The 25,590-nt window shown below is 41.1% G+C and overlaps 1 long non-coding RNA gene across 1 annotated transcript in view; it reads right to left on the bottom strand.

Moving 5' to 3' along the window:
• Positions 1–9,152: 9,152 nt before the first annotated feature.
• LOC141766232 (uncharacterized) overlaps positions 9,153–25,590 on the bottom strand; it is a 44,943-nt gene continuing 28,505 nt past the window's right edge. The window contains exons 6-7 of the long non-coding RNA XR_012593591.1: positions 15,789–15,925; positions 9,153–9,349 (exon numbers count right to left, since the gene is read on the bottom strand). This is a non-coding gene — a long non-coding RNA (uncharacterized LOC141766232). The remainder of the gene's footprint in view (positions 9,350–15,788; positions 15,926–25,590) is intronic.

Below are 25,590 nucleotides of genomic sequence, written 5' to 3'. Positions count from 1 at the left end.
ATCGTGGCATTCATACGCCTTTTCGTGCAAATTGGGCTGTCCATATAATCCAACCGCAAAAAGTCACAAAATAAGTTTTCTGAGGCAAGTGAGTTATCCAATTCTGCAAAAATGGGGCTGCGGTTCATCATCAACGAGATGTCCCTGATACTTTGAATATTATTGTGTCGTATTCTTGGAGCAACCAGCACACTCTGGGGCCTCTGGCCAGCGAGTCCATGCACCAGCAGAGAGATTGAATGCTGCCAAATGATCGGTTCAGCCTGCTGAGAGTCCACACAGGCAGAGTTATTCTTCTTCACAGCCTCTCAACGGTTTCATTTTCATGTCCTATTCAAAGAAGGGATAGTGGTGAGAACATGACTGGCAATAACTGATACACGTGTTCAACTTCCTCTTTAACTTGTCAATTAAAACTTCTACTTTTTACTGTATTGCAGTCTTATCTGAGTGCACTCTTTTGTTTTGTAATGCTCAATTATTATATGTGACAGCAGGAATAGAAAAGTTACATCATACCTTACATTCAGGAGTTGATACACTTTGTGATTACAACCCTTTTTCAAGAGAAATATTCTGCTCAATGTAACAAGCTTGCATACATATTTTTCTTTTTTAAGATGGCGTCTTCCTTTCAACAAACTAGCAATTTACCTCAACACCCTCCTCTGAGCAACTCCATGGTCTCTGCCAATTGAAATCCAGCCAGCCGCCACAGGCAATGTCTTCTTCAATTTATCCTCCAGCGAGAGACAAGTGACACCATTGTGGGGAGGAATGGGTCAAAACTGAGCGATATGGAGGTTTTGTCAATATAAGACAATCATTTATTTCATGGCTCTACTAGTTTTACAGCTGGTCCATGTAAACCTATGATCAAACACCTGGAATTAAATCCATAAAAAGTCAACTTTTCATTATCAACATAAAAGATTTCCAACACAGAAGCCAGCCGGGCGTGGAAAATAGCATATCACCGGCTACAAAGTCCTGTCTGCTATTGATTAGTAGCAAAGGACATGTACCGGTTAACCCCATGCACTCATGTTAACCCCGCTGTTTCCAGGAAGAAAACAGAAGACGTTTTCAGGATGCGTTTGTCTCAGATTAGGACAAAATGTTACATAACGTTTCCTGTGATCAGCTACATTGCAGTTTTTTGTCTGTTATTCATCCAGCTTGAAGCCAAATGAACAAAAATGTATTAAGAATAAACGTGCACTGTGCCGATACAGGATGAGACCTGCTTTCCTGCTGCAGCTGATGCTCTCCTGTGAGAATGAATGCACACTTTCAGCACTGTGCACAAAAGCCCACACTAGAAAGTTCCCAGTGTTCAGTGTGAGCAAGGCGATGTGGCATTCAGAAGGCCATCTGGCTGTATTATTTTACATATTCTTTCACCACAAAAACGTGGTGTTCTTGTGTTCCATGCGCTGCTTTGGCGATCTTTTCTACCGAGAGGGGCACGGTTCCTCTTTCACATGGGTTATTTCCCAGAGCTGTGTAGAAACTGCAAGTGTTTATCAACTCCCACTGGGCGTCAAGCACAAGAAGGCCAAAAGAGACAGTGAGGAAATCAGCTGCAGCTTATAAAACCGAACCTCTCCAAAGGTAATGAGCGGCTGTAGAAGTGATCATTTAAAAAACGGTGAAATGTCTCTCTTCGTAGCTGCAGCGGCAATGTGATGATTCAAGAGATCTTTTGTATGTTCCCAAATCCCAGCACCAACCCCCAGTGCACAGTGTCCAAACAGCACACTGTCTGGCACTGACACAACGTTCTCAGGCAGGAACAGCGGTGTGATTGGCCTCTTCGCTTGTGTTTGTAATGGGAGAGATTCTCTTTAAGCAGAGGACAGCCTGACCACTATAACAATCTGGCAGGGCTGTCGAGTCAAGGTCAGGCTCTCAAGGCAAAGAGAGAAAAGAAAATAAAGAATAAAAACACCACAAGTGGATTTAGATTGTTGGCAGGGTTTTCTCTCCTCTGCAGCAGGTGGTGATGTTCAGCGGAGGGCGCTAACCTCTGGCCTATGACCCCAGTTTGATCCCCACATTTGAGTCAGAGCCGTTGTTAACTTAACGGCAGAGCAGTTTCTTGTTTAGTTGTTGTTTTTTCAATGAATACATAGCCTACTCCCAGGACTATAGGCTACTTTTCTAACGTTTTATCTATTCTTTGTTATTATACTGTTTGTCTCGCACCAAAAAGCCAAAGAAAATTCCTCGTGTAGGGGAGAGTGGGGTAAGATGAGCCAGTGGGTAAGTTGACCCACCCCCTGTATCTTGGCAACTGTGATTATGTTTTGTCATGTGACCATAAATTCAGGAAGTACCCATCATTTCTATCTTGCTGTGATGAAGTTAAGCACATGGGAGAAGTAGTAAGTACTTTTTTACACCAAAAACAGTTTTTTCCCTATCAAAGTAAATTTTCTGCATGTCAGGAATAATGAATGTTAGGTCAAAGCAAATTTATCCAGGTCTAAAAAAATATATTATACATGTTGGTGATTTACTAAGATATAACACCATGTTAATCCCTTCACTAAAGATTAGCCTGAATTGCTAAACTGGGCCATTTTTTCCAAAATGGTAGCTATGGGGCAAAGTGAGCCAAAGGCTATGGGGTAAGTTGAGCCACTGGCTCACTAATATTCTACTATTATTCCGAGCCACTGGCTCAACTTACCCCACCATAAATTAACCAAATTAATTCTCTGAAATATAAAATGGTATTACCGTTGAGTGTTACACAACTTGGTTTGATTTTTTTATGTGTTAACCTTTATAGAAGAGGGAGATAAAGGAAGTTAAAACAGTTGGTTATAGTGGAACAGTAGAGGCAAAGAGGGTCTTCACAGAGGAGGTAGAGAAGGAGCTTGCAGACCATATCAAGAAGCTGGCTGAACAGTTCCATGGCCTTACTCCAAAGAAATGCTGTGAACTGGCATTGGAATTGGCAGAAAGAAAAAACACTCCTGTCCCCAACAACTGGAAAGAGCAGGGTTTAGCAGGTAGGCCTAGGTCAAACCAAAGACCAAGACGAAAATCACAGCGTACAGCAGTTCTGAGGAGAGTGTGATGCCATCCCATTTGATGACACTTCTGAGCATGAGAGTTCTAATGATGAGAGAAGTGAATCAGACATCTCAGATCTGTCAGTTGGTGACTTTGTCATAGTAAACTTTGTATCCAAAGGCAGAAGCTACCATTACATTGGCTTGGTTGAGAGCCTGGAGGGCAACGAAGTGAGTGCAAGATTTCTCAGAAGAATCCAGGGGAACATTTGACGTGAGAAGCCCACCTTTGTATTCAAGGAAAAGGATGAGGCATCTTTTCCACTGAGTGATGTGCTGAAGGAGCTACCTCAACCTCAAAAGGCTGGAGGAACTGCAAGGAGGGAGCAACAGTTCATATTTCACTGCAACCTTGACGACTGGAATATAGTCGAATATTGAATGATATTTAGATTTTTCAATGGTCTTGAAACTCACTGGTGGTTTGTTCTCACAAGTTCATAACTGTGAAACTGTTTGTTAACACACTTATGCTGAGGTTTAAACTTAAAAACTCAGATGTTCAGTTTACCCCACGATGGCTCAACTTACCCACTGACTCGGATCAACTTACCCCTTACCTGGGGCAAGTTGAGCCACAGGAGCACTTTTTTTTGGGAAGGTCATTTTTTTCAGACAGCTTTGTTATGGATGCATGCTGATCATTTCATTTGATAGGAGAGATCCTGAATTTAAGGTTCAAGTTTTCATTCTGCTTCTGTCTCATTTTTCCTAACCTCGAGGACAGCATAAGCAAAAATTGGCTCATCTTACCCCACTCTCCCCTATACCCCTTACACCTGGCAATAAACACCTTTCTGATTCTGATTCTGATTCTGATTCTTTTTGAGTTGTGCAAAGATAAATAAACGAACAAACCCATTTAGTAGGTCTACATATTTTAACAAGACTAGCCATGCTAACAGCTCTGTGAGGCTTTACTTATAGGCACAGTGGTGCTTTGAGCTACATGCTAACATGCTGATGTTTACCATGTTCATCATCTTAGTTTAGCATGTCAGCATGCTAACATTTGCTAAATAGCATAAACACAAAGTGCATCTGAGTTTGTCATTAGTTTTGCAGGTATTTGGTAAAATGAGATATAACATGGTGATTAGTGATCTTTAGAGGTGTTGGTAGTCATATTTTGTATACTTTTGTACAGATCCTGGCTAAGTGTTTCCAGTCTTTGTGCTATTTGCTCCGCCCCTCTGGCTGTATCTTTATATTTAGGTTACCGTATAGACGTTAGAGTTGTATATAATTCTCAACAAGAATGTGAATAAGTGTTTTTCCCAAAAAATTTTATTTTTTTTTTCAAGTAGCTATGACATTCACAAGCCAACATTTAGTCAGTTTTAATTGAAATCTGGTGCGGTTCGTTTGGGCGGTTGTGAACGCAGTAATCGTACTCTGGTGCGGACCAAAACAACCGGCCCGAGACCACGTTTCTAAGTAAACCAAAATGCAGGCATTTGTTGAGATGGACACAGGTAAACGACAGGTTAACATGAGTGGGAGAGGACTGACTTCTGCTGAAGCCGAAGATGTTTGGTTGACAATATGCTAAATAAAGTCCACAAAAACAGTAACATTTATTAAATTGAAGGAGAAAGGATTTGTGCGCAAAGTAGATCAGTACCTAGTCAAAGTGAAAAAACTTTTACAGCCATATATCAAAGTCTGCGATTCTCTGCAGTGGCAGCTCTCGAGATGAAAAAGATAAACTTGCTCTGTACATGCCCCTCTGGTTTAATGTTTACCATGTTCATCATCTTAGTTTAACATGTTTGCATGCTAACATTTGCTAATTAGCACTAAACACAAAGTACAGGTCGTGTCTAGAAAGCAACACGCAAATTGCAGAAGCGCTCACGAGATGGTTAAAGTTAGGCATTGACCTTGAATAGTTAAGGTTAGGCATTGACCTCGAATAGTTAAGATTTAGCACTGATTGCAAGTTTTTGTAAGTTTTCGCAATTTGGAGGTTACCTCCTAGACATAACCAAAGTAGAGCTGAGTTTGAGTTTTTAGCATGTAGCCTACGTCATTACCTAAATTGATGGACAATTTTAAATTTTGACCTGATGACGCCTCTAGATTGAAAGTTAAGGCATCATCGTTTGCATGGCTAAAAAAATAAAAATGCAGCTTTACTCATAAACCCAGATCATTTATTAACTAAGAACTTCCCTCTGTGAGTCCGTTAATCTAGTGCTGACATTGCAAGGGCGCTCCGACTTGTCAAACTTCCCTGGAACAAAATATAACACACACTTATCAAAAAAAAAGAAGTCATAAACCACTTAAGATTGTTTCATTCTTACTGGAAATGTCATGTGCCTTATCTGTTGTTAAGAGAATAACACAGATTGAACCTGTGGTTTCATGTAAACCAGAGACATGTATTAATAATAAACTCAATGGTGCTATAGTGTTGTTACATATGAGTACTATGCTGTCTCTCTTTTTGTTGTTGATCTACAAAGCTTACTCATCCTCAGTGACACATCAACAGTTGGGCTCCGTGACTAATGATGACAAAACAGGCTGCAATTTCACCTGTATAGAAAAGAAGAGGATTAGTCAGACAGAAGACGTTGTACGGTTATTAAAGAGCACACATGTTAAACCTAACAACGCCTCTCTTTAACAACGTGGCTCACATGTGCTGGTGTTTGAATAGGCTGCATGTGAAATGTTGTTCCTTGTTTCTTTGCTTTGACTGAAGTGGGGAAAGAACAGGTACAGCATGTATGAACACAGTAATCACATAAGGTCAAATGAGTCAGTCAGGCGTAGCTGAGGCGAGTAAACAAGTCCAAACTACCTGTTAGTGTAACAAAGTGTGACTGGCTGCTGCCTAGCAGGATATACTTGTTGAAGTGTTATTGGGTCTTTATCATCAACACTCAGGACAAGAGTGAAAGCCAAATGATTACCTGGCACATGTACAGATACGATAGATACCCTGCTCCTGTTCCATGCTATTCAGTCAGGATTTTTAAACAGTAATTTGCTGTAAAAGTTACAATGCTTGAAATTTGGCTTCAGCCCAAAAAGAACAGAGTGTTCTTTTTCAAGTGAATGAGAGACATGCAATAGACATGACCTTTCATATTTTAGTTTTATTCCTGCCATCAAAAAAGTGCCTTTTGCTTAACAATATATTCTTGAGGTTTTGTCCATCAGGGGTATGTTGAGTGGAGCCTCATGTTTAAAGGAAATGTTTGACATTTTGAGAAAACACTTATCTGTATCTGAAACCACATACTATACTAGCAGTACGTACTGATTTGGCCAAATTGTAGTATGTAGTATGCGGGAAAAAAAGCAAAATCTACAGTATGCAAAAAGTACCCGGATGTCGTACTGATTTGGAAAAAATCTCCAGTATGCATCGGACCAGTCTACCTCACCTACTGTATCCCACAATGCAAAGCGCTGGAACGGTACAGGCTACGGTTACAACAACAGGAGCTGGAGATCTCTCAAGAGACCGGTCTCGTAGACAAGAGGCTTTTATTTCCTTGTTGACAGATAGTTTGTTTAAATATCACAACACAAATCTCCATTATAAATTAACGGGAACCTGTGAAAATCGGCCTTTTTGGAGTTGAAAAGCTCCACAATCGGCCACGGGCGTAGCTCGCCAGCCGGCCAGTGACGCTCACAGACCGGCTACAGAGCAGCAGACAGCTGAGAGGGAAGAGGCGAGGGAAAGAGCAGCCTCTTACGGGGCAGAGAGATATCTGCTGAGACAACATGACCCCTTTTAACATTACTCTTATACAGTATCTGCAGGGATATCATTCCACTGATTTGTTGCTGTAACTGAAAAGGCAGTTTGAGTTAATTTTGTCGAGTAATGTTTTATATTTCCCGTCTCCCCTCATTGATAATCCTGCTTATCTTACTTCACTCTGAGCTGTTTAAATAAATTGTTTAAACCTGCAGTATCTTATAAAAGTAAACAAACGTATACATAAAAATAAAAAAAAAGTCTGTTTGTCCAGTGCTTTAAGAGCTAGTTTAAAGGCTAAAGCCTGGCCTAGCATACTGCAAAGTAAATCACTTTAACCGTTTCATACTGCATACTACTGACGAACGCAGTACTGTATGGTGAGCCCACTCAGAACGCAATCAGGGCTCCTATAGGAGAGGAACATTTCTCTGTTTGCCCTGCATGCTACCAGCCAGACTTTTCCCATCCTTATCAAGTGCGTCTTCTAAAGTGAGTTGTTCTTCATGCCTTAAATTTGTTCACTTTATGACTGCCAATGTTTAACTGGTATATTGTGATTAGATATTATCTCTCCTTCAGTTAATTATGATGACATGGTAAACTAAAAGCATGTGCAATGCTGTTACGTCATGCATCTTCCTTTGTTTGTATATCAATGCAGATAAACCACTTGATGAGGTTAAAGGGGAAACTCATCTGAAACAAATAACGTCTGATACTTAAATGTCCAGAGTCTCCAGTCCTCGCTACTTTGTATGATAAATACAGTATACAGCTAGCCTGTCTTAGTCCGAAAGTAACAAAATCCACCTAAAAGCAGAATTCAGAAATCGCTCTGTGCTGGCTGTGCAATTGTTTTCCTACGGGGAGAGCAGTGCCGTCCGACTAGCCAGAAGTGCTACCCTTGGCGAGGTGCACCGCTCAAAATTGCCACCGTAAGCTACGCTCAAAGTTCAAATTATTTCAACTTTGACCTTGGTTGCCGCTGACCTTTCAAAGTGCAACCAATGAGAACAGTTGCAACTGCTGTTGTTGCCTAGAAACAGTGAATGATGTTCCTTGTGCTCTTTTTGGAGTTATATTTTACCTGCTGCCTCTGCAAGTCTCTGCGCTCTACCTCGCGGTGAGTGAAGAATAAATCTCTAATCATGTGGCGGCAGCTTTAATTCTTATTTCCGGGATGCTCTGTTGGTTGCCTGGCAACCTCACTGTGATCACAAGACTTCCAATAACTCATTGCGCCCAGCCAAGAAATAGCACATAACTCACCGCAAAACCACAACCTGTCATGTTTACACAATGTTATGTATTAACTCATGAGCTTCAGTCAAGAGCCAGGCTAGATGTTTCCCCCTACTTTAAGTTTGCCACAAAAGCTTGAAGCAGACAGGCTGAGAGGACTACTCTATATTTTTTAATGGTCTTTTATGTTTTTAGGTTGTAGGAGGTCCTCTTCACAAATAGATGTTGTTTTGTATGAAGGGTTTGCAAAAAAGGTTTTGTACATGGAGAACAAAACGTGCTATAATGGTTCAACCAGACTGATAATTGAAAGGGCAGAACGAGACAAAGACCTCTGAGCAACATTTAAATTGGTAAAAGAAACTGGAAGCAGCATCAACATACAGTATGTTCAGCTTTAAATAGGATCAGGTTCCTGTTTCAGTGTCAGGTGCACAATAATGCCTTTAACAAGCTGGAATTAACAGGCTTTAGTAAAGCTATTCTTCAAACTTCACAATAGAAGTAGAAGGTTAGTTTGAGGATAGCACTATTGGAATATCAGCTGAACATACTATGGACTGACAAATCACAGTTTAAACCTATTCAATATATCACTGGTTAGACTGCAGAGAGCCCAAAGAAAAGCGGCTTCCCAAAAATATTTAGAGCCCAGCAGCACAGTTGTGGTTCAATGTTCAATAAATAAAGGAATGAGTCCTAAAACCTGGAAATGAGTTAGCATTTTAGCACTTCTGATTCCATCGTCTGGAAGTCAGTGGGTTTTTTAAATGGGTTTTAGTTAGGTGCCTGAAATAAGGTCTGTGTTGTTTAACACAAGCTTAAGAGATTTTAATGTTTTATTCTACAATATAAAATATATCAATAAATACCCCGCTAATAAATTTTGAAGCCTTTATATGTCTTAAAAAAGGCGGTTGCTAACAAGTGGCTAAATGAGACTACAAAACGTCATCACGCCGACTCGTCTGCCTTTACAGCCTCGTTGTGTAGACTCGTGCTCATGCAACCGTGGTGTAGTTCGTTTATAGCCTAACGTTAGCTTTTTACTTCTGGCGATTGCATTCACACTTCAAAAATCATGAAAGTGATGAAGATTATTTCGCTGAACAAAATAAGTAAGTATCACAAACGTTTGTTTGCCACAGAGCTTATTTTCTGCAATAATCCAAAACCCAATGGAAAAATCCCATTGGCTTTTTGTCGATGTAACCGGGGTGATGCTAACTTCATGGTTGGCCTAAAAAATACGTCATCCCTGGAGCTTTCTATAAGATCGAGGGTCACTGGTGCTTTTCTGGAGAAAAAAAATAAAAAATCGAAAGGTAACGTTACTTGGGGGTCAAAATTGGTTACAACGGTATTTTCTCCTTCTTCTCATGCAACCCTGTGGGGACATCAACTAAACGGAAGTTTTAATCATTTAATTATTCTTATTGTGGGGCCAAAACTATTACAAATGTTAAGAATACATTTGGTGTCTGAATTTTACTGTTTTTATCTATGTTAAAATAGCCCAATATTATATATACTATATAAGGAAAGAATATCAATAGAATGTGATTCTAAACTTTTGAACAACAGCAAAGACTAGATATCTGCACTTAAAACATGTAGATCAACCCACAAAAGCAACCCAGAACAGTTTGTATACAGTAGATGGTGTCATGCAGGTGTCCTCCAACAACAACAAGTAGGTTTAGACTGGAAGGAAGAGGAGGAAACGTTTTAAAGTGTGATAGCACAAAAGAGCACTCAAAGGTAGTTTGTGAGGCACCTTGCAGGAAGTAGGTGGAGGCTGAAAGGGGGGGTCGCTGCGGCTGCATCAGTTCACAGAAGGGTGGGAGGTGTTGTTTAAGCCGGAGTTCAATTTGGTCGTCATCCTCCCTCTCCCTGTGCCTCCAGGCTGTCCATGTTCAGCCACTCAACAGAGGCAGCCTTTCTCACCACTATGTTAATCCTGCCTGCCTCCCCCGCCTCGGTGCTGCCTCCCCGGCACACCACCACAGAACACAGTGCTGCTGCTGCCCAACACTCATTGAGAGAACATGTTGAATTGTTGCATAATTTGAAAAGCATTTTCTCTAGGCAACTACTTTACGCTATGACGTGAAAGTGACGACTATCACGCATGCAGAACTGAGTACATTATCACAAGCTAGAAATCAACGTCACTCACTTGACCCTAGGCTGACGCTGAGCCGCGACTATGTACCGCCATCATTGTTCCTTCACATCACAGCGTGGTGGCTTTGTCCGCTCAACACAATGCAGCTCAAAAGAGCAAAGTGAAGCGGACACAGTTTCGTTTTTGCACCCATTTGCTGGTCAGTAGTGGCCCTATTCAGAGTGCATTGATCAGTGCAGTGGCAGCATGGGGAGGGATGTGCCTCGCAGGCAGTGGTGAGGGGACCTGACTCTGAAACACACCATTCAGCAGAGTGGTGGGTCCGCAGGCGCTGCATTAACTCGTCGTGCTGATGCTATAGAGATGAGGGTCTCTTTTCTAAGGCCATTCAACAGAGGCACTTATATGGCACGTCATCCACGAAGAATAAACCAGCGACACATATAAGACTGCACCGAGCAACACTGAAAATACATTGAAACATCTATCGACATCAACTTGATGTAAAACATTAGGGCTGATTATTGTCTCGATTAGGCATTTAAAATGTCAGAAAATAGTGAGAAATGCTTCATTATTTCTCTGAGCCCAAGCTAATGTCATCAAATTGCTTGTTTTATCCAACAAAACCCAAAGATATTCATTGTCCATCACATATAAAACAGAGACAAGCAGCAGCTCCTCACATTGGAGCAGCTGAAACCTGTGAATACTTCAGTCTTTTGCTTGCAAAATGACTGAAATGATAAATTGACTATAGTAGCCAATTAATTTTGTGTTGGTCGGCTCATCAATTAAAGGTGCAGTGTGTAGGATTTGGTGGCATCCAGCGGTGAGGTCGCAGATTGCAACCAACTGAAACTTCTCCCGTGTGCCAAGCGTGTAAGAGAACTACGGTGGCCGACGCAAGAACGTGAAAACATGAATGTCCCCCTCTAGAGCCAGTGTTTGGTTTGTCCATTCTGGGCTACTGTAGAAACATGGCGCTCAACCAAGCCCCCAGGAAGAGCGCCGGGCTGTGAAGCAAACTTTCACAGTGGACAAATGGCGCTACTACAGCTTCCGTGTCCGTCACGTGATGCCATTGGGCACAAAAATACTTTTTCCCATAGACTTACATTGGGAAAGAGACGTCTGTAAATCAGCGGATACATTTATTTTGAGGTAAATCAGCTTCTCAGAACGAACACTTGAATAGCCCTTATTTAAATCATTAGGTCCTAAAAGTTGTAAAATGCACTCATAGTCGAATCCAGAGTTATTTTCCTTCCTCCGTTCATGTGAATGAGACCCAGACCGAGGCTGGACCGCGGGCTGGGAGGCGGAGTTAAAGGAAACGCTACTGCGCCTGCTCTAGGGGGCCAATGGATGCGGAAGATCGCAGGATGATCCGGGTACTTTATCACTCGGCAGTCGAGCCATTTTGGCTTCATGCGTCACTGAGCAACTCTCATAGGAAAGAACGGGCACCCACCTGCAACGCTGTATCCATGGATGTCGACTGCCGAGTGATAGAGTACCCGGATTAACCGGCGATCTTCAGACGTTAATTTCCCAATGTAAGTCTATGGGGAAAAAGTCTTTTGGGGCGCCAATGGCATCACGTGACGGACACAGAAGACGCAGTACCGCCGTTTGGCCACTACGAAAATTTGCATCAAAGCCCAGCGCTCTTCCTCAGGGGCTTGGCTGTATCCAGTTCTCTTTATACATGAAGAGGACCCACTCCATATGTAGAAATATACGGGTCCTTCTATCTAAGGTAACGAAAACACAACGACTCTTATTTTCAGGTGATTATACACTGAGGAAAACATACTTAATAATATAATATACATATTATTTTTACCATTTCTGTCGATAAATCCCGCTAAATACTAAACACACTGTTCCTTTAAACCACAACTTGTTTGGGATCAATAAAACATGCCTTTGGCACTGAGTATCATATAGATACAAATCCACTATATACAGTCTGACCTCCTTTGCTAAAAAACAGCTTGGTCTGTACTATGACTTGGTCTGTATTTTACACTACCAATTAGACCACAGGGTGACATAAATAAACTATGTACCCCATTACTGTGTCTGATTTTTCCTCACTCGACTTTTTGCAAGTTAATTTTTTTCCGACTCCTATATATAGGAGTGTTTGAGGCATTTTTTCTATAACTTATTTCACTGCTTTGTGCGCCCCTTTGAAGCGTTATGGATCGCTTATAATCTGCTTTTTTGTGTCATAAATCTTTTTAAATGTTGGCTAAACTGTAACAAAAAAGATGGGGGATATCTTTAGAGAGGGAAGTCTTACATAAGGATGGTGAATAAATCTAAATTCAGTGTAATGTGGATTTATGTTGAAAAAAATATTCATCCTTCCTGATAGCATCCTACAAAATGTCCATTATGAAGCTCAAAATTCATATTTTCAAATCAGTTACACAGACAACCTTAAAACCCCTGGTGAATAGACTCAAAAACTTTCAAACAAATGTGTTATCAAATGTGTAGTACCTTGTTCATGTTTTATATGACACAACATTTGTCTGTAACACAGTTGACAAAATAATGAATCAAATGTTTATTTTCATTAAAGGGACTGTTTGTAACTTTTTAAGCGTATAAATGTACCGGGTTGGGACACATGCGCGCTCGCGTGTGGCCGGAGTCACTGCTCCTCTGCCTGCCTTCACTCACACACCGCACGCGTTCTTGCTGTCTCGCTCCACCTGTAGACGTGAACGCGTGCTCACTCCACACTGCAGAAGAGTTAGTTTAGCTCTGAGAATATCTAGTGAATGTACAGTGGATGTTTGTGCAGAAATAAATGCTGCAGCTCCTCCAGACCAACAGAGGTTTTCCGTGTCTTGTGAAGTGATGGGGCTCCGCAGGGATAATTGTTATCAGCGGGGCTGAAGCAGGAAGAGAAACATTACCGTCTCCGACCGGGTGCCGGTTTCTCCCTGCGGGCGCGCTCGGAGACGATAACGTTTCTCTTCCTGCTTCAGCCAGCTGGAAAAGCCAACACTAGGATCAGCAGTGATTGATGGAGAGACCTTCGTCTGGTCAGCTAACATTACTGCCAAGCAGCTGAAATATAGAGCAGGTGAAATATAGAGTGATATTGTGGTTTTAGCTGACGTGTGTCGCCGCACTGTTTTGAGCGATGCTCGTTCATGTCTATTTAGAGCGCGCAAGCGCGAGCCCGACGCTGACTTTCGTTGACTTCACGGCCACAGGTGTCGATGTTAACAAGCATTTCTGAAAGTTACAAATAGTCCTTTAAAAAGTCATTAGAGCTTAAGCTTGGGAATTTATTAATTTAGCACATTAAGGGGGTATATTATTGTAACAACTAAATTATTTATCAAAAAAGAAAACTGATTTCTTCACTTTTTGGTAGACATGAAATGTACCCCTAATTATAGAATGACTCTTATATATATTTATATATATGTAGTTGCAGAGCCAGTTCAAAAGGAGAAAAAAATAGCGAGGTTGAATTTCAAAACATAGGATTTCCAAAAGCGTTGTTGTTGCATCACATGGCTGATGTTTTCACCGCCTCGAGTCCATGTCACAGGGTTCACATGTGGGTGAGGCTCCACACACACAGACTGAAGCTGTGCACACATACAACCTCTCTGCTCGGTGCATGAACCAGGCTGACCGAGCCGGGATGAAGGAAGGAAGAAGGGAGGGGGGATGTGTGATAATAGAAATGCGAGAAGTTTGCAGCGTCTCCCTTTAAAAAATAACAACTTCTCTGCGTGCGTAACGACACCGTTTTTACGAGCGACGCACGACTCCGCCGTTTATCCCGGAATGACCCCGATGAAGCTGAAGTGAGAACATCCCGTTCCTGAGATATTAATAGCTTTCCCCTTGCGTCACCCAACTGTGGTGGTGGACCGCTTTGCTAGACACGCAAAGCAGCCACACCAACTGTGCCAGCAACACATATATTCCTCCAAAAGCAAAACACACGGTTATAAAACAGGTAGTCATCATTCTCTCTTCCAGCTGTCTGCGGGTTTAAGTGTTACACACGTTGTTATTAAGGTGGTGAGAGCTGTGCATTGATGACAATAACTCAGCCTGGTGCGCATTTTGGAGAGTTTAGTGTCAAACTGAAGATTTACTTGCATAAACAGTTTATTTATTTATTTTTATTTTTATTTAACCTTTATTTAACCAGTTAGTATTCATTGAGATCTCTTTTGCAGGGGATCTCTGCATGGCCAAGACAGCAGCATTTAAACATGCATTAAAGTTTCAGACGCCACAACATAAAACAAATGCAAAATAAATACATAGCATAATATCATACAAAACACATTAAAATCAAGTGTTCAACACTTTTACTGTAAAAGGTGTATGCCAAAAGTCTGTTGTAGTGCAATTTCACAGTTTTGCGCCAATGTTTGTTGATGAGCTGAAAGCCCACAATGCACAATAAGCCATATGTTAACTCAGTCCCTTCCCCCAATCCTGGGGCCAAGTGAGGCTGGAGCTCTACAGAGCCTGGCCTGCATAGCTCCAGAGGGAGGGAGGGAGGAGAGGGAGGTGGGAGGAGAGTTTCTGTTGCTATGTTCTCTGGGAGTCTCCTGTCTGGAGGATCTATGGGCTGGCTGATTTTGAGGGCTGACATGGCAATGTTGTATGTAGGTCAGCAACAGTAGAACAACTTAGGCGGCCCCAAAAAAGCACACGCCGAAGGAGAAGTGTTCAAAAACAATATAGGGGAGAGTGGGATGAGTTGAGCCAGTTTTTGCTTGAGGTGTCTTTAAAGCTGCAGTAGGCAGAATGTTTTTTGGCATCATTTGGCAAAAAAATCCATAATAACCTTTTCAGCATATTTTAATTCAAGTGCTCTGAGAGAAAACTAGACTGCACCTCCTCATGACTCTGTTTTCAGGCTTTAAGAAATCTAGCATGTGATGGGAGACTTTGGCCAATCACAGGTCATTTCAGAGAGAGAGCGTTCCTATTTCCTGTGCTCCGGCTGGTGGGCGGTGCTTGGTATTTCCTCAACTGATCTCAACATGTCTGCCGGGTCACAAACGTTCTCATTTTACAGCTAAACAGTACACTACGAGATGTTTCTGAAAATATTTGAGGTGAGAAATAGGCATTACAGTAACAGAGTATTGATTCATATTTGATCAGCACTGCCTAGTTTGACCGTTAGATCGGAGTTCGCGAGTGATTGACAGCTGCTCAGAGACGGCAGGCTCCAGATCAGCTCTGACTGCTTGTTTTCCTCCGGTCTGTGAAATCTTGCAGATGCCATTAGGAGCACCGGAGGACGCAGAGGCGCATGATTGTTTTCATGCACTGTGACCGTTTTATAAAAATAACTTTTCTTAATCATATTTGCTCCACTTCAACCCACTGCAGCTTTAAAGTGAGGGAATGACAGTAATGTCTCCAACAAAACATATACATATATTTCAGGATGTGGTGCATCCTTGGGAATAATCACTTTGGATCTAAAATAAACAGTTTTCCAAATATGACTTTCCAAAAAAAAGTGAAGTCAACTTGTTGAGCCTATAGAGAGTGGATAAGTTGAGCCATATCGGTATGCCCAGTCCAACAATTATACCTGTCCATCAGTGAAGTGAGGTTACCAAAGAAGTCCCCCACATTGGGCCTAAAGGCAGTGGCTCTTCTGAAGGAGGTTGCTTCAGGAGTGCGGCATGACAGATGATGACGCACCCTTAAACATGAGCCAATCACGTCCTAGAAAAGGTTCAAAGTTGATTAACCTTTATGATCATCTTTTTATTTATCCTTTATTGAACCATTGCAGTTTACATTAAGAGTTACATAACAAGTTGAAGCTATAATCTAATTATAAACAGTATAATTATAAATGGCTCAACTTCTCCCCAGGCCTTTTGGCTCAAATTACTCCACCCCGTCATTTTAACAAACTTGTATCATCCAGCAGTTTAGAGCTAACGTCACGCAAACAGAACAGCCTCATATTCTAACTTCCTAAAGTACTAACATGTGTGACATTTTTTCCAACTTGTCTGTAATTGTTCAGACTCATGAATCCTTGAACATTAAAAACATCACTTTGAATGGCAAAAAATATGTTTTTTTTAACCTAAATGTGCTAACCACTTGTCATATGAGCCTCTCTCCATCACAGGGTCAGTAAAATGGATGACTCTTCAAAAAATGTGTGGTCACATGACCAATTTTGTCTATGGTTGCCTGGAAACAAGGGGTGGCTCAACTTCCCCACATCCTCAAATCACTCCACTCTCCTACTGTAAATTTTGTATGCAGCCCTGACTGACAGATTGTGTCTCACCCCGTCTTATTTAATCCTTTCCATGATGTGACTGCAGAGCTCCTCCACACCTGCATCCACAAGAGTTGAGGCGTTCACCTCTGGATGATGCACGTTTTGCAGATGCCAAATAAAACATCCTGCATGTGGAATCATTAAAATCACTGAAAATGAAGTCTTAGCGTTGCAAAAGCTTTGTGGAAAGAAACAAAAAGTTGAAATAAACAACTCAAGATCTACTTATTTGCTTTTTCTGGCGCTTTTATGACACAGTCCTCATCAGAGATATGAGTTTCCTCAGTTGCCATTAAAATGCAGATGTTCAAACTTTGCATGATTTGCATGAAGTTGAGCTTGACAGTTCATTCTCGACCTCGGGAACAAAAACAATCTGCTGATGAAGACCATGTGCATAAGGTCGAAAGTAAATCAACCTTCAGACAGGATTGTTCTGTCATCTGCCGTTTCCAAGGTCAAGATTGAAGTGAGCTTAAAGAAGTGATTTTGTCCAGAGCTACTAGTTTTAACTTTAAAACAGGGAACTGCTTATTTTGAGTGACTGCCATAAACCACTTTTTATGATCCATTTTATGAAGTTTTAAGTGCTTCATAATCATCAAGGTGCACGCTTCGCTGCAGGGAGTTTCTGTATTACGTCAGCTTAGTCTCGGCCAAACCCCACTTCCTGTTGAGTGTGAAGAAACAGTTTGTATTTAAGGGAAATGATTTGGTTTGTGCAAACAGCGAAACCTCGGCAGAAACATACAGACCAAAAGACTCAGGTGAAACTTATTGGACGAGACACCTGCACATGCAGCTGAGGATGGGAGTTGGCAGAAAAATAGCGGTTTTATTCCTTATGAGATCCCTTAGCTTTGAATGACGCCCATGGGTGCACAACATGTGCTTGAATGATGGCAAGGTTCAAGAGGTTAATGAATACCGAGAGGACTTTGTGTGATTCAGTAGTGGCCTTATTTGATTAACTGCATTTCACATCCTTGAATTTCATTTTCATTCACATTCACATCTATAACTGTAACACAGCTGAAGAGGATTTCTTGACAATACGTCTCCAGAATGAAGAAGCTACAGTAAATGTGAACAGACTAGATTGAGTGATTCCAGTGTTTAGCCGTAGTCAGCTCAGGTCTTTAAAGATTTGTCTGCTCCCGCAGCCCCAGCTGATCACCTTACTGCCGTTTGCTTAGTCTCCCACCACCATCTGTGTTTCAGATCATCCAAGGCAGTTCTAATTACAGTCACAGGCAAGAGCCCATAGATAATGACAATGCTGCTATGATCAGCAGGATTAGACAGGTGCTTGTCGACTTGCTGTGACTCAGGCTTTTATGGTCTCTAACACACCTCGGACAATAAAATGAGGAGACGAGAACCTCGCCGACTCTTTGTCTGCTGCTCACAAAGCAATTTTCCATGTCACAGTTGTAGAGCTTTGTCGTGTGACAGACACATAAACACGCTGATTAGTGTTGCAATTTGATCGTAATTGGTGATATTAGTTTTGAAATGACCTGTGATGTATTCATGCACAGTTGTTACTTTGTCATTGTAATTATTTCAGCTGTTGAAAAGTGTCTCAGCACGGGACATCTATATGCAACTGTTATTTTTTTTCTAATTTTGATTGTAACCCCAGAATTTGTCGAGCACATGCAGCCTTAAAAGTAAAGTGTCCTAGGTGTATGAATGACATGATAATTCGCAAGGAATTTAGCGTGCAATAAGAACGCCGTTCTTGCTTTTGATCATTTGCACGCCATGTAATCTGTTCTGACTGCAATGTAAAGGCATCCACTTGAATATGCTACGCTCAGAGCTACTGATGTAGAATAAAAAGTGAGAGAGACTGCTTATGGTGGGTGGGAAGGGAGGTGGACACAGGACTTTCAACCAGAAGCCTGGTGTTTTGTTTTGTAAGTGAGTGACTTGTTTTTTAGTAACATTTTTGACGGGTTTTCCATACTTATTTTACGGTGTTTCTGTACTTATTTTTAGTCCAACTACAGTATCATGTTTTTCCTAAACCTAACTAATGCCTAGTTCACCCTACACGACTTTAGCCCTGATTCTACGCTCCCTGACAGTTTTTGGAGCTCCCGACAAAAGCCCCAGATCAGAGACAAATTGGCGTTGGCTCGGCACTTGAGCGTCGTGTGAACTGCTCAAAGACGCTCGCCAATGCCTCGCAGACACATTCCAAATATCTAGCATGCTAAATATTTGGCCCTGTCTGGGACTCCAGCCACAAGCTACCGCCAATGAGAGCGTAAGACACGGGTTGAGGGTAAACCTGTGGGAGGAGAGGTCGCCTGTAACAAAAGGAGCTTACTGTATGTGGTGTAGTTGCAACATGGAGCAAAGTTGTTGTTGTACATACAGGATTGTGATCAATGAAAGGAATCCTGAGTCCTAATGTTTTGACCTTTGCTCTTGTGCCACTCTCAGGACAAATCTTCATTATTTAGTCCAATCATTAGAAGAACTAAAACTCATAGTGTGATGTTTTGTTGTTTGTATTGTGGGCTGTAATACATATGGCAGAAAAGCTTTAGACAGTTAATTATATTTTTGTGTGTTCTGAGTGCTCAATTATAGCGTTAAACCACATTCATTTGTGGCCGTGTGATTAACAGCTTTTGGTTTAGACGCATCAAAACAGCTTTATTAACTGCAGAAAATGTTTATTTGATCTTTTGTTCCGATGATCCAGACCCAAAAGAATTATTGTACTGTAAACTTTTACACTGATTCAGCACAATAACTCACATCCATGTGTTCTGGTGATTCTAAGTATTGTAAATTAGTATTTAGATCCTGAAGTTTAGAGTCTGTGTTGTATGTATGACCCAGTCGGTCATGGCACTAACAGCAGCCTGTGGCTCAGATGAAGCATTGAATATATTGACTGTTTTTGGCTCATACACTAATGCTCCGTAATCCCGCTCACAGTAGCTCTTTGGCCGCAGAGGTAATCAAACAAGCACAGCAACGACTATTGATTTTGCTTGTTTACATCCGATTCTGACGTTCATTTACATCTATTAAACTGTGGTCGTGGTCAGACACAAAGACAACTGCGTCATGTGGCTTCGGTTCCCGGTGCTAAAGTGTTGATCAGCACTTCTGTGCTTTTTTCGTCTGTCTGGCTGTCTGTCTCCAGAGCGTTACTGCAGGACAACTCGGGTCTTCCTTTGACCAAATTCATGTCTGTCCCTTGAAAGGTCAGGAAATCTGTGTGGGAAATAAGGCTTTTGAGTGTGAATCCCACATCTGGTTGTTTGGATGTTGGACGACGATTTGATTCTGGAAGTTTACGCAGCTGAGCGCGGGACTCTACACCACCCCCTCCTCCAGTGAGAAAGATCTGCTCCGCTGCTCCCTGGGAAAGGCTTATGTGCTTCCCCTTCTGACAGCACAGACACTGTGTCACAAACATGGAGGTTTATGAAACTCCTCTGATCAAAGGAAGGAGTTCACTTCAGTATGACATGTTGGGAAATGGAGTCAGCGGTTGGAGAAACTTCCTGCGGGTCAAGAACGCTGCTGCAGCATATGGATTCCCTGTTAACCTTTGTGTGGGCCCCAGGTCAAGCTTGGAAACAACATACGCCAGCTAACTGAGGAGCAGAATGGAGATGTATATGCTGGGCCATGCAGGAGATTCATGGAATGCATCTCTCCCCGGGGGGACGGGTTTCCAGGAACAGTTTTGCTCTAGTGGAGTGCAGTGAGCCAGTCGGCGAGCAGCAGCAGACAGCTGGGAGTGCACAAGCCTGCCCTGGTGTTCACCAGTGAAGCTGTTGGCCACAAGTAGACCTACAGTCTGCCACGCCTACTTCCCTAAAACCCATTTTGTGCTGACAGCAGAGTACAGAGGGACCACTCCTATAAACATATAATCAGTGTTATCCTCATAAGTCGTAACCTTCTGGAGGACCTATGGCTCAACACTATACTGCCGATTTACCCTTCACCACATTCTGGCCCCTCTTGAGCCCCAGACAGTGTAAACATCCTCTTTCAGACTCGTGACCCACAGGGGGCTTAAAATCCTCTATATCATCTACACATATATCACTTACATTACGTGCTCATTTAAACAGGTTTGAAGAACAAAATTAGTATTTTGACAAAAACAGCCCGTCATTTTTTTTTTTTTTTACCCTAAAAAGAGTCCCCAGCTCCTGGATATTCCCACAATCAGCTTTTATCTTTACACCTTCAGGATCAAGGTGAGATAGCTTAGATCATTTATCTGCATGTCTGATAAATCTGACAGCAAAAATACAGCACACTTTTATGTGGGCTGTCATATCGTCATACACATTCACTACAGGATTTGGAGATTATAGATTTTATGTCATTTCACACAAATGCAGTTTGACATTTAATCAGATAAGCAAACAGGAGCAAAAGAACATAAAATATAGGTTAAGATACAAATAACAAAAGTACAGAATGAACAATAAAATCATTGAGGTAGTAATAATAACGAAGAGATATAGCTTTGATATTTATAAAATAACCAAAACCAATATATATGGTGTAAATGTACAGTTTGAATGAATGCTGCTCTGATGTGTCAGTATAGTGTAACTGTGATATGTACTGTATGGACAGAATTGAAATAGTATGTATTGTAGAATGAGTCTAGTTATGTTATGTACAGTATAAACAGCGAGCAGGGATGCAATGTGTACTATATAATAGAAAACAATATGCAGTGCCAGTGGTGCAAGACGTAGCCTATTCCAATCCTTTACTTAAGTAAAAGTACCAATATGACAATGGTCCATTAAACTTCATTAGATTCATCATATCCTGCAAAAGTATGTAGTATTATCAACAAAACGTACTTAAAGTATCAAAAGTATTAATTTTGCAGAAATTCCCCCGTGACTGATATGTTATTAAATATGACATTATTAGATTGTTAATAATACTGATAGACCGATCAATGTGTAAGCAGCATTTCACTATTGTAGCTCAAGGTTGAGCTAGTCTAATCTACTTTATAAACAGTTTAGTCCTATCATGTGTTTTTTTTTTTTATGTAAAATCTTAATCTGAAAATATCTCTCAGATAAATTTACTGGAGTAAAAAGTGCAATGTTTTTTCTGGAATGTAGTGAAGTTGAAATTCAAAGTAGCATAACATGGAAATACTTAAGTAAAGCACCTTTTAATTATCTCAAAATTGTACTTAAGTATAGTTACTTGAGTAAATGTACTAAGAAACAATTAAAAAATCATTTAAATAATCTGAGATATTAAATTCAGTCAAACACAATAAATACTGATTTGTGTAAGACATCGGCATGCAGAAATGTGGATAATTTATGGGCAGTGTAACTTAATAAACAGACATAAATCCCTTTTATTATTCACTTTATATCTGCCCAACCAACACGGTGAATCATCAACAACCACAGCTAAATGATGACTTAATATCAGTATCACATCATTCAAAGTTAGACTGTTTTTGATTGATAATCATGACTCTATTCCACACCTCTTTAATAAATCCTTCAAATGGGTTTAAGGCATACAAATCAAGTTTTTACTGTGTCACGCCTAACAGGTGGTTATTATGTGGGGAGCACAAGGTGCTACCATGAAAATGCAGAGAGCAGAGGGAACATGTGCTAACATGACCCGCTGGAAACAAACCACTAACGACCATTTCCTGCCCTGAAGTTCAGGCAGTCTGTGGAGAGAGATGAAATGTCAGCACTCACATCATCATCATCATCATCATCATCATCATCATCCCTGTGTTGTGTTATCTCCCTCTACACATGTAACGCAGTGTTTTTTTAATATATTTGTCCAACTGTGTGCGTGTTATTATCAGCTGAAGGTGTTTGCCCTCCTATGGCAGCAATGAGGGACTAAACACACCTGAACACTGAGGTCTCAGGTGAGAGTGTAGTCTGTTTCCTTAGCAACCAGGAGAAACACTGGCTGCTCGCTGAGTCAAAAACACACAACTTTTATTGTTTTGCTACTGTAGGTCACGGCAGATTACCTTGATAAAACAAAAGAAGAATGCTTTTGTTCGGTTTCTGCTGTGCTTCTGTTCAGTGCATTTAAATGTTTTTGGTTTCCTTGTCAGAGGTGGTGCATGTAAGCACGTCACAGGTTCACGGGGAACAAAGAAGAAGGACTTCCACGGCGCAGTCGAAGTGCACAAAGTGAAACATGTCCTCTTCCTTGAATGGTGTCTCCTTCCAGAGAATCACATGTGGAAGTCATTTTACCCGAACCTGCTTTCCAGCTGTTGGGTTTATCCCATCTGGTTTACGTGATGACATTAGTCACACAAGACATTAACAAATTATCTAGTAAAACAACTGAATGTAAATTGAGATTGATGCAGCTATGGAAAGCATGAATCTGAAATAAAACCAGCACACGCACCTCTTCTGTTTGTGCTGAGTATGCAGATTTCTGCTCATGGTTGTGGCTGTATAACTTGGTGGATGTGACATGCAGATGACCCCTGAGACAACCTGATAGTATTTAAGGACAAAGTGTTTCATATAACCACTTGGTGACCCCAGGGCCGGAAATAATACATAACGCCCATGGCCATACAAGAGGTCAGAGCGCCCTCTTGTGGTTGAAGTTGAGAGTTAGTTGCCCTAAGGACACCTGTGCCCTTAGATTTAGGTTATAGTACACTGTGTACTTCAAGCTGATATCATGCTGCTGTTAACCCTAGAGAGATTGTATTGCACTACCCAATCACCAGCTCTGCCAACAATAGCCTGTTCAATGCTTTCATATCAAGTTGGATTTACTTTAACTAAGGGCTGTCAATCTATTCAAATATTGAATCACGATTAATCGCAATTTAACCGCATATTTTTTATCTGTTCAAAATGTACCTTAAAGGGAGATTTATCAAGTATTTAATTCTCTTTTCAACATGGGAGTGGGCAAATATGCTTGCTTTATGCAAATGTATCTATATATTTAGGACTGGAAATCAATTAACAACACAAAACAATGATAAATATTGTCAAGAAACCCTCACAGGTACTGCATTTAGCATAAAAAAATATGCTCAAATCATAACATGGCAAACTGCAGCCCAACAGGCAACAACAGCTGTCAGTGTGTCAGTGTGCTGACTTGACTATGACTTGACCCAAGCTGCATGTGATTATCATAAAGTGGGCATGTCTGTAAAGGGGAGACTCGTGGGTACCCATAGAACCCACATATCTTGAGGTCAGAGGTCAAGGGACCCCTTTGAAAATGGCAATGCCAGTTTTTCCTTGCCAAAATTTAGCATAAGTTTGGAGTGTTATTTAACCTCCTTTGCAGCAAGCTAGTATGACATGGTTGGTACCAATGGATTCCTTAGGTTTTTCTAGTTTCATATCATGCCAGTTCCTTCACTTTAGCTTTAATGTGTCAACTAACAAGCTAAAAATCGTTATAGTAATGTGTTTAAGAAATGAGTGGCATTTAAACAAATTTGCTTTAACTTTGACAGCCCTACTTTAAATATGATCTGCTACTCCTGTTCTGTTACAAATTGCCAAAGTGTGTCAACAATGAGCTCTGCAACAAATGTCAGCAGTATAAAACCAACATAATAAAAACTACCATCCACATTTGCAGCAATATAATGTCACAAAACTCACTTTATCAATATTTGTGCACATACATGTGGGTACCTGGAGCGCCTACCAACCCAGTCAGTATTCTGTGGGCTGCCTGGATCAGAAAACCTTTTGGCTCCCCTTCCTATGTCACATGCAGGCTCATTAGAATATACCACCCCTTATCTGAGTATCTCCATCCAGGGTTTGAGAACTACTTGTGCAAAGGTGCAACTTATTTTTCCTACAAGCCAATCTGTCACGGTCTATCCTCTGTGACACCTGTCTGCTGGTGTGAGTGCGTTTTTATTATTTTTTCTGCCTTTTAGTATGAGTGACGTGTGCTTGGTGTGTTTTGGTTTTGTCTGTCTGTTTGCTCGTTTCCCTCTCCCCTCTTGTCCTCTCTCTCTTTTTTCACAACTCAGCTGGTGATAATCTGCAATCAACGCTGCTGCCAGTCACCTGCAATCAGCACACCTGCCCACCAATTAAACAAGCTCCTCTTCACTTCTTAAATTCTGCTCCAACAGCCGGCCTCCACCGGATTGTGTTGTCTATGTGCCACGCTTTCAGCTCTTGCAGTTTGTTCTCAGTTCTCGTGCTCGCCTCAGCTAACCCCTGCTCTCCACTCTATATTATATCTGATATTAATCGTGATTAAATATTTTAATTGATTGACAGCCCTATAAAATACCTAAGGTTGCACATGTAGTGATACATTTCCACGTTTGTTAGTGTCCCCACACTTTTCAAATCAATATTTGTCCTTGCTTCTGCTCCATTTGGTGCTCAACATTCTCCTGCAGACAAGTAATCTCCTCCACTGACACATGCAAAGCCTCAACAGATGATAAAGCTCATTTGTGTCTGCTTACTAGGAGAAATTACGCATTATCCATTCTTAGAGGCAGAGAACACCGATGCACATGGCTGGATGGAGTAGGAGAGAAAAAAAAAGAAGTCATTCATGGACAAGACTCTCGATAAAGACCAGTGGAAACCATCCAGCTTTTCTTTACTGACCAAAACAGGTAAGGCTTTAACTTTAACTCATGTTGACAACAGCACGGCAGATATTTGGTGATTTCACAATGTGGATTAGTAATAAGTTATCTCTTTGCTGCACTTACACATGCTTCTGCTGCAGTTTAATTGTGTGTTAGTGTTTTGAGCTTCCATTTTAGTACAGGAGGATTTTGTTCATCCTCATAAACCCGGTTGGTCAGACATTAAACACTCATGCTGTGCAGCCAACAGAACTGTATTCTCAATGGAAATATCATGTACTGTAGCTCTAAAGGGGAATTATACCCATTTTCAAAATTCATACATGTTATTCCTATGGTCTGATACAGTCCAAATATATTAGTAAACTCCCACAATCCAAAAAATAGAGTGCTAAAACTCAAATTTGTGATGTCATAGGGTATTAAGAGTGGAGCTGCTCCAGAGACAATGAATTGGGG

Source organism: Sebastes fasciatus, chromosome 4 (genome assembly GCF_043250625.1).
Source record: "Sebastes fasciatus isolate fSebFas1 chromosome 4, fSebFas1.pri, whole genome shotgun sequence".
NCBI lineage: Eukaryota > Metazoa > Chordata > Actinopteri > Perciformes > Sebastidae > Sebastes > Sebastes fasciatus.
The sequence above is the reverse complement of the archived record's forward strand: the minus strand, read 5'-3'. Positions and strand labels throughout refer to the sequence as shown.